We start from the raw sequence: 10,211 nt of genomic DNA on the forward strand, positions 1-10,211 counted from the left end.
CTCAAGTCATAGCAATCCTTTGAGTTCCCAGTCCACGTATACAATGCTGTCTAAATATTTCCTTTAGATATCTCAGAAACAGCCTTCAATAGGTTTGAAACTCAATGAACTTCTCCAAGTCAGATACTTTTCCAATGAAATCCCCAAAATACTTACATGTAGTTCATACTAAAACTCATCGTTGTTTTCCTAAGCTTCACATCCAGTTGATCACCAGTTCCTACCATGTTTTGCCTTCTAAAATTTTCTGAATCCATCTATTTCTCCACAGGACAACCGCCAACTCATTAAACCAAAGAATTGTCATTCTTCGTTCTGCCAAAATGCATCTTTATTTACACTCCATCCCATCTTGTGCTTCTCAAACTAGGTATTTACCCTACAGCTAGATTTCCTTTTTTCAATATGTAACCCTGATGAGTCATATCCCCATCCCCACTTACAACATGCCATTGGCTTTATGTTTTCCCTAAAGAGGTAAATTTACAGCATGGTCTCCACCATGTAGCTGAAGTTTACCTTGTATTCCTCATATTATCTCATGATACCTCCCTTATTCTCCAAGTTCCAGTCACCATTGATTCTTCACATATGCTCTTCTTTCCATTTGCAATTTTTGTCTGCACCTCTTTCCCTGTTGCAGACTTAACTAAAATATTTCTTTTCCTGGAGGCCTTTACTTACAAATACCTTCCCTCATTCATTAGGTCAGGTCCATCTGATATATGTCTCATAACTTTATATGCCATTTCTTTATAGAATTATTCAAGCTACAGTTTATTGAGACAGCTTTCTCAAAAATGCAGATGCACTGAGTGAAGAAACATGTCTCTTGTGCTCATCATCGTATCCTCAGCATTTAGCTTAGCACCTGAAAAATCAGCTGCGCCTCAATAAATAATCACTTAATGAATTAAGTAAATACATTGTGCCCCTACTAGGTACCACTCTATTAGCTCTATAAAGGATATTAAGAAAATAATATGGTTCTTTTCTTCAAGTTTTTCCTAATCTAACAGTTTTAGAGTCCAGTCATCTCCATATTTAACACTGCAAACTCCCTGCCCCACTCCAATGCTCCTAATCCTCCTTACCTGCCCCCACTCCAGTGTTCCTAATCCTCCTTACCCTACTTTATTTTTCCTTAGTACTTCTTCCCTTCTAATATACACTTTCTCATTTACTTAATCATTATGTCTATTGAGACCAGGAAGTTTTATCTCTTTTGTTGATTGATGATTCCCAATCACTTAAAACACCTCCTAGCACATAATAGGCTTTCAACAAATATTTGTTCAATGAAGAAAAGAATGAATATTTCCCAAAAACTATCATGAACTATATCATTCATAAGTGTTGCTTCCCACAACAAGGATTTCCATGTTAGTTAGCTACATTATACACCTGTAGCAGCATTCTCAGCAGTGGTGATCTGGCCCCGCCTTGGGGAACATCTGCAATGTCTGGTGATATTTATAGGTGTCACAACTTAGAATAGAATAGGAGGGATGATATTGCTACCTCTGGTGGTACATGACAGGGGTGTTGCTAAACATCCTGAATATACAGGCAGCTCCCCACAACCAAGAATTATGAGCCCAGAGTGTCTGCAGTGCAAAGGATGAGAAAATCTAGACTCTACTGCTGTGTCCCTGCCTTTCTTTCCATCAACTTGCATTACTTCTTTCTCTCTGGTGTTAAAGGCTTTCCTTCAGGTGTGTCCCTTCCTCTCTCACTTGTTTGCACCTCAAGCCTGCCAGTGTGCTCATGAGCTTTTTTTTCCTTTAGTGTTTTCTTTAAATGTCTATTTTTGACAGAGAGAGAGAGAGAGAGAGAGAGAGAGAGAGAGAGAGAATGAGCCCGTGCATGTGGGGAAGGGGCAGAGAGAAAGAGGGACAGAGGATCCCAAACAGGCTCCCAGCTGACAGCAGAGAGCCAGATGTGGAGCTGGAATTCACAAACTGGGAGATCATAAACCTGAGCCAAAGTGAGATGCTGAACCAACTGAGCCACCCAGGTGCCCCACTCGTGAGTTTTGGTTAGTGTTACTGAGGGCTTTTTAAGAAGTTGTTTAATTTTAGTTTACCAGATGAGATGCCTTATTTAATTTTTTCTCTTTGATAGAGCCCAGAATGTGGAGATATCCCAGCTCTCTGCAAACCAGGCTGTTTGAAATCAACATGGTTACCTCACCTCTTTTTTAATTCAATTTTGCCAATTTGAAATCAAATGTTACTTTAATGGTATATCTATAGCTTTCATTTATTTTGAGGACCAGAGACCTATCCTAGAGATATAGGTCCTCAAAGTTTAATCCTGATATAACCACTCAGAGAACTGAATTTGAGAACCCATCTGGTTTCAAACTGCTTGTTTCCCTTTCAATAGCTTACCAGAGATAATGTATAGTCACTCTGTGGAATTTGGGCATAATTCCTCAAGGACTCCTATTAGTTCACATTCTTTTTTTTTTAGTCTAGTTTTTATTTTGAGAGAGACAGAGAGAGTACAAGAAGGAGAGGGGCAGAGAAAGAAGGAGAATCTCAAGCAGGCTCCTATGCTGTCAGCACAGAGCCCACGCAGGAATTGAACTCAAGAAACTGTGAGATCATGACTTGAACTGAAATCAAAAGTCAGTCACTTAATCGACTGAGCCACCCATCATCCCAGTTCACATTCTAAGTAGAATAAATGTTAGGAGTTATTCACACTTTGTGAAATAAAATATATTTGAGTGCTAAATAATTCATATGTGAGCTCAATAAAATAGCATGCATCCTCTAGGACAGAAATATTCTGGATAGCTTATCCATCATGATATTCTTGGTGCCTAATATGGTGTTATCACACACTCAGTGTTCAATAAATGTGGGAAAGAGGTAACAAATACTTTCTGGGAATTACTGACTACTCTTTCTTTATGAGTATACATGTGAAATCCTTAACTTTAATATAAATATTATTTCTTCTTTTCTAATAAATGAGTAGAAGATAATAGGACTGAGATTCTGAGAAAGATTCTGAGCCTCTGTTGAGGCTTACTGGGAAAAAAAAATGGTAGTGTAATTTTCTGGCATAAGAACAAGTGTCATGACAAGTGGCATGCACTTAGTACCCCTAACTAACTCTTGTTCAGAATAACTAGCACTTTCAGTTTCCTTATCTATATGTGACAGATGAGCCAGGTTGAGTCTACCTTGAAGTGTGTGCTTGTGTTTACATGCATTCCTGTATGGATTTGGCTGAGATTTACATGGGAGGAGTGAGGTTCTTTAGGTCTCCTGACCCAAATTGATATTTGATAATGCTTGTTGAGCATTAATTTTAATTTGGGCTACAAAAAAGGAAAATTGTTTTTGCATATGTGTGTGTGTGTGTGTGTGTGTGTGTGTGAAGGTAGAAAGTGGGAGTCTAGAAAGTGGAAAATTAAGAGAGTATCCCCCCCTTTGATTGATTTTAAGGTCCTATGAATGAAGAGAGGTATATTAGTTTTCCATTGCTGCATAACAAATTATACCAAATTTAGAAGCTTGAACAACATCCATTAATTATCTCACAGTTTCTGTAGGTCAGAGGTCCAAGCACAGTTTAAATGAGTTTTCTACTCAGAGTCTCATAAGGTTGAAATCAAGGTGTTGGCTGGGTCTGGGGTCTCAATGAAGCTCGGGATCTTTTTCTAAGCTCACATTACTATTGCCAAAATTCAGTTTCTTGTAGCTGTAGAACTCATGGAGGCTTGTAGACCAGATCTTCCTGCAGACCAGTCTTGGAGAATCTTAGACTTCTAGAATCTCCTAATTGGCTTACCTGATTAATTCAGGCCCATTCAGGGTGATCTCCCTTTAACAAACTCAATGTTAACTGATTTTGGACTTTAATTACCTCTGCAAAAATCTCCTCATCATCCTATTCCGAGGTCCCACCCATACTCACAGGGTGGGGATTATATAGGGCAGGCACACCAGAGGGCAGGAATCTCTGGAATCATCTTAGAATTTTGTCAACCATAAGTCTAGTTAGAAAAGAAGCCAAGGGAGCTGTTTTCACATGTACTATTAGTTTGGAGTCTAAGAGACAAAGAGAAACACAGAGCTGTGGAGACAGCATCTTCTACCAAATCTAACAGAGATCTCTGAGAAGCTCTAGCATACTGAGGGCCCAGGATGGCCCAAGAAGAAAAATACTCCAAGGCAGGGCCACATCACTGGCATAGCACATGGCCACAGTGCCATCATGAAGTTCTCCAGGGATGAATGAAGGCCAGGGGTAAAGAACCCAAGTGAACTCTATTTCAAGTAATTGTGAAATTTATATAGGGAATCTAAGAGTTTTTCAGAAAGATTTTGTTAGGGGTTGAGGAAAAAGTCTTCTGGGTTTTGAAAGTTATAACTGTAGTGGTTGTGAGCTATCAAAACGTAGCTTTTTAATATAGATTTGACTTCTTTGTTACATATAAACTGGTTGCTTTTAATGACTTAATTATAGTTTATGTTAATATGATTTCTATGGCTTTAATGATACCTGCTCTGATTAGTCACCAAAACAAACACACAGAAGCAAATAATCAACATTGGATAATAATGAAATGCTGGAGGTTTGCTCTCCTCTGCAGTGAATATGCTCTGCTAAAACTACCTTCTCTGAGATACTCAGTCCATGGAAATTTTTAAGAATCTCCATACCTTAAAATAAAGGAAAAAAGTTCTGAAAGCCTGAGAACTACAAGAAAAGCAGCCCTCTGTTAAAAAAGAATCATTGTACTGCATGTCCATTTACGGTGTCCTATTAGTAAATGTCCCCCTGGTAGCCACTTTGAGAAAAAGTATATTTTCCCTTCTAGCCTCACCAGGATTTTCTGTTAAACTGTGTCTGGCCCTCTTGTATTTAGGGTTAATTTTACTTCTGAGTTGTTTTGTAACGTAATGAAGATAATTGCTGCTTCCAACTGACCTGTAAGCACAAAAGAAAGTATAACTCCTCTATTCGCACAAAATACAATCTTTCTTTCTATTCTTGCTTTCACCATTTTCCCCCTTGCAACTGGGAATACACTCCAGAAAACACATTCACTTAAAGTATCCGAAATGGGAGTTGGCTTGTTAGAAGGGTTATGACAACAAACAATAAACAGGGCATTTTTTACAAGTAGAATTAAATACTGGAGTTGTCAACAAAAAAGCATACATGCCCGCTATTAATAAAAGAGTTGTAAACTGCGGACATGCCTGCTGTCCTTGTGATGGGATTCTAAAGCTGAACAGTCACTAGAGAATCCTTTCCTTTACACAGACCATCCGAGTCACAGGGGATTCTGACAAACTGGAATGGCTTTTGCTGGGGGATGGAGGAGAAGAGGCTATACTTTGAAATAAGTGTTTGGATTGTCTAAAATACAGAAGAAGCTTACTCCTAATGCCAAGAATTGCATGGCACACTGTTGCCTTACTTGGAAGAAACACCAAAGCGCCAGTTAATCCAGAAGGGATCCATTGCATTTATGTACAGTTTTACAGCTTTCAAAGTGCTGTAAATATATTACTTAAGCCTCACTATTCTGTATCCAGTCTAATACTAAAAGAGAATAAGAAAAAGAAAGTAGGGTTCCATTTTACATACATGAGACAGCAAATTATTTTCACATTTTACACATATATATGGTCAGAGTGACAATTATATTTCTATATATGACATAGCCTAATATTTGCTCCCTGTTAAACAAAAGAAAAAAAGATGTGTAATGAAAGGGAAGACGAGATGTATAAGACTGTAGGAAAGGCATGCACATTGATGTTTGGAAACCTACACATAATTCTTCAATATGTCACTTTGAAAAAGATTCCTGAGTTTTCCAGCACTAAACACATCCATTGGCCCTTGGGCTTCTCATAAATCCAACCCTTGTTGACTCACATGTCTATTGTGTCTATATGCAGATGACAGTCACCTGTGTTTTAATAACTTAATGATTAACTTCTACCCCAACCAAGAAGGAATAACAGGAATTTTAGCTCTCTGCCCATAAATAATAAGAAACACCATAAGGAACAATAGGTTTTGACATTGAACAATGGCAGTGCCACACAGTGATCCTCAAGAGAAAGGAAACAATCAAGTAAAAATTATAATTCTGGAAACTTAGAGGGGGCAATCCACACAGAATCCAATGATCTTGCTGAGATGAGCAGACAAAGGTTAGAGTTCAGGGAGGTCAAGGTGCTGGACTTTGGACAGAATACTGGCCATTCGTCCAAAATGCTTGAAAGGACAGTGGCATAATTTTCTGTTCTCAGATTGTGGTGGTGGAGGGAGAATTATCTGTATAGTACTTTTCCATGAGGTAAAAATGGCACATCATATTCAAATATGTGACATCGGCTCAGGGACATAACCGCATTTTGATCAAACAAGGTGACACTACGGTGGAAAATAAGCAAAAGGAACTGCCTATTTTGCTCTTACTTTTAAAATTAATTTTACAAACATGGAAATAAAGAATTATAGTGATCAAAGATTGGTATTCTATCAATAGAAATAAAATTGGCTAATCTCACTGATATTGTATTAAATTTTATTTTAATATACTTTAATATATTTTTAAATGTTTATTTATTTATTTATTTATTTATTTATTTATTGAGAGAGAGAGAGAGAGAGAGAGAGAGAGAGAGAACGAACAAGTGGGAGAGGGACAGAGAGAGAATCCCAAGTAGGCTTTGCACTGTCAGCAGAGCCCAATGCAGGGCTCGATACCACAAACCCATGAGATCACAACCTGAGCCGAAACCAAGAGTCAGACATATAACCTCCTGAGCCACCCAGGGTGCCCCTACTTTAATATTTTTAAGACTCAACATATAGTGTCAATAAAGTGACCAGGTATGGGAAATTGAGGGATAAACATTAAAAAATATACTACTATCTAAAATCACAATATATATATTTCATTGGTTTTGAGGCCAAAACAGATAGTATTATTGCTGCTTTCACTTGTATCATGCATTTAGTGGCTCTGATTTAGCCAATGTCCCTATTATTTATTCATTTAAGGGAATCATTTTAACATCATTCTTACCAATGTGTAAGGTAGATGCTATTTCTCATTTATTTTTTAAATTTTTTAAATATTTATTTTTGAGAGAGAGAGCACGAGTAGTGAGGGGCAGAGAGAAAAGGGGACAGAGGATCTCAAGTGGGCTCTAACTCATGAACCCAACGCGGGGCTCAAACTCATGAGCCGCGAGATCAGGACCTGAGCCAAAGTCGGACATTGAAGTGACTGAGCCACTCAGGCATCCTGATGCTGTTTCTTATTTTTAAAAAAAATATTGAGGGGTACCTGGGTGGCTCAGTGGTTAGTGTGTGACTCTTGGTTTCAGCTCAGGTCATGATCTTGTGGTTTTGTGGGTTCAAACCCTGCATTGGGCTCTGCGCTGGCAGCGCTGAGCCTGCTTGGGATTCTCCTCTCTCCCTCTCTCTGCCCCTCCCCTGCTGGTGCTGTCTCTGTCCTTTTAAAATAAATAAATAAACTTTTTAAAAAAGGCATAAACCTACAAGGATATAACTAATGAGAGAAAAAAGCAACATTTTTTTTTAATATTGAACATTTACTCTGTGCTAGGCACTATTTACAGGGAAAAACACAAACAAAAGTCCTTTCCCTCTTAAATCTTATTTTTTATGGGAGGAGACAGAAGCAAATGAGATAAATAAAATAGGTAGCCTGTTGGGCTTAAATGCCAAGGGGAGAATAATAAAAGCTGAGAAGATGAATATGAATTATTGGGTTGAAAGAAAGACAGGATGCAATTTTAAATAGGGTGGTCACTTGAGAAAAGTAACTTCAGACAGGATTGTGTCTGGGTGGTGTTTAAAACAGCAAGGTATCTCATGTGTTTGGAGCAGATGAGCAAAAGAGAGAGAGAGAGAAGTAGAAGAGGAGTTCAAAAAAGTAATGAGGGCCAAGATCATGTAGGGCCTTGTAGGTCAAAGAAAAAGGCTTTGGTTGTTACTCTTAAATGAATTTGAAAGACGCAGAAGATTTTGAGCAAAGAAGAAACATAATCAAACTTACATTTTTAAAGGTCACTCCAGCTGCTCGATTGAGTGTAAAGAAGAGGAGGGCAAAGATATAAATTGTGAGCCCTGTTAAGAGGTTATTGCCACACTCTAGGTAAGAGTGATAGAAGCTTGATCAAGGGTTTCAGTAGTGGTTGGATTCTTGGATATATTTTTAAGTTAGAGCCAAGAGCATTACCTGATATATTAGAAATGGGACTGAACCCAATCTGTCACAGGTTTTGAACTTGAACACTTAGAAGGTTAGAGTTGCCAACAACTAAGATAGGGAGGATTTCGGGAGAGCAGGTTCAGTGTGGTTTATCAGAAAACTCAGTTTGGGCTAACTAGGTTTGAGATGCCAGTTAGACATTCCAGGAGGGGTTTAATTAAATCGTGTGTTTATAATCAACCTTTTCTCTCTCTTATTTGTAGTTTACCCATTGATAAAACTTAGAAGAAAAGAGAAGTCATCCTTCTGGAAAGACCAGCAATATTGTATAATCATTGCCTCTATTGAAGATACATCAATATGAACAGTGGATAGTGATAAGGTAGGCTATAGATTATGCAAAATTTCTAATAACAATTGTTGACTTACTCCTTTCTTTCCCACTCAAGAGAGTGTATTTTTTTTTAACTTGAGAGATAAAGAGAGAGAGAGAAAGTGTGTGTGGTGGGGAGGGGGCAGGAAGGGTCAGAGGAAGAGAGAGAGAGAGAAAGAACAGGTGTGAGTGGGGGAGGGGGGAGGGAGAGGGAGAATATTAAGCAGGCTCCACACTCAGCGTGGATGTGAGGCTCAGTCCCACAACCCTGGGATCACAACCTGAACCAAAATCAAGAGTCAGATAATCAACTGACCAAGCCACTCAGGTGCCCCTCAAGAGAGTGCATTAGTATGTAAAATTAGGTGACTGTGAAAATAGTTTCAAATAGTTAAAACTTAAATCAGTACCAAATTTCAGTACTTTATCTATTATTAGAAAAATATTAAGTGTGACACTTTTAACAATAGCCACAAGTTAAGAACTGAAAAGATCAAGTGAAATCCAATCAGTGATATTTTAGAATTAAAGACTTTCAGAAATTTTAGTGGAAAAAAGAACACTTAGTTTTAATATCTTACACCCTTTACTTCCTCAGACCTGTTTGTAAATGCATGGAAGCCGGGGTCAGAATCCTAGCTGTATAGTAGATACATATTTATTCTCAAAATCATTCTTCTATTAATGTTTTGTGAAAGAAGCTGTGTGACCCTCTCATTCCACAGTTTAAATTCTCTCCCAAGAGCCATACATGCTCATTACATAAATGCACTTCTTCACCATGACTTAGTACATCATTTTAAAAGATGTCCAGCCCTCTTCCTTAGCACTGACTGGGGAGGTGGCAGCCATCTCCTTCTCAGCATCATGGCCACCCTCAGACCCCTCACAAAGCCCAAGATAATTAAAAAGAGGACTAGGAAGTTCATCTGACACCAGTCAGACCTATATGTCAAAATTAAACGTAATTGGTGGAAACATAGAGGCACTGACAATAGGGTGCACAGAAGATACAAGGGCCAGATCTTGATGCCCAACATTGGTTACAAGAGCATCAGGAAAACAAAGCATGTGCTGCCCAGTGGCTTCTGGAAGTTCCAAGTCCACAAAGTCAAGGAACTTGAAGTCCTCCTGTTGTGCAACAAATCTTACTGTCCAGAGATTGCTCATAATGTCTCCTCCAAGAACCACAAAGCCATTGGGGAAAGAGAAGCCCAGCTGGCCATCAGAGTCACCAATCCCAATGCCAGGCTCCACAGTGAAGAAAATGAACAGTTGTGTTCACATTGTGTTTGTATTAATAAAACCATAAAACTTTCAAAAAAATGTGTCCAATCATAGCTCAGGCTCAGACTGAGAGAATGAATAAATGGTATGCACAGACATAGTATGTGTGTGTCTCTCTTGTAAATGCATACACACACACACACACACACACACACACACACACAGATGCACATAATGATGGTTTTAATATTTGATCCTGCCTCACACTGAAACTCAATTGACTGGAAGGAATAGTGCAAAGCCATCCTAAATGATGCCAACAATCTGTACTAATTTACAGAGGTTACCAATTGGTCCTTTAGAAGATTCCTGCATTGGAAATGT

General features: G+C 38.5%; 1 pseudogene; it reads left to right on the forward strand.

Annotated features, from left to right (window-relative positions):
- Positions 1 to 9,467: 9,467 nt before the first annotated feature.
- Positions 9,468 to 9,941, forward strand: LOC125170643 (60S ribosomal protein L32-like; annotated as a pseudogene).
- The last annotated feature ends 270 nt before the right edge of the window (positions 9,942 to 10,211 follow it).

The sequence above is a fragment of the Prionailurus viverrinus genome, chromosome B4 (genome assembly GCF_022837055.1).
Source record: "Prionailurus viverrinus isolate Anna chromosome B4, UM_Priviv_1.0, whole genome shotgun sequence".
Taxonomy (NCBI): Eukaryota; Metazoa; Chordata; class Mammalia; order Carnivora; family Felidae; genus Prionailurus; species Prionailurus viverrinus.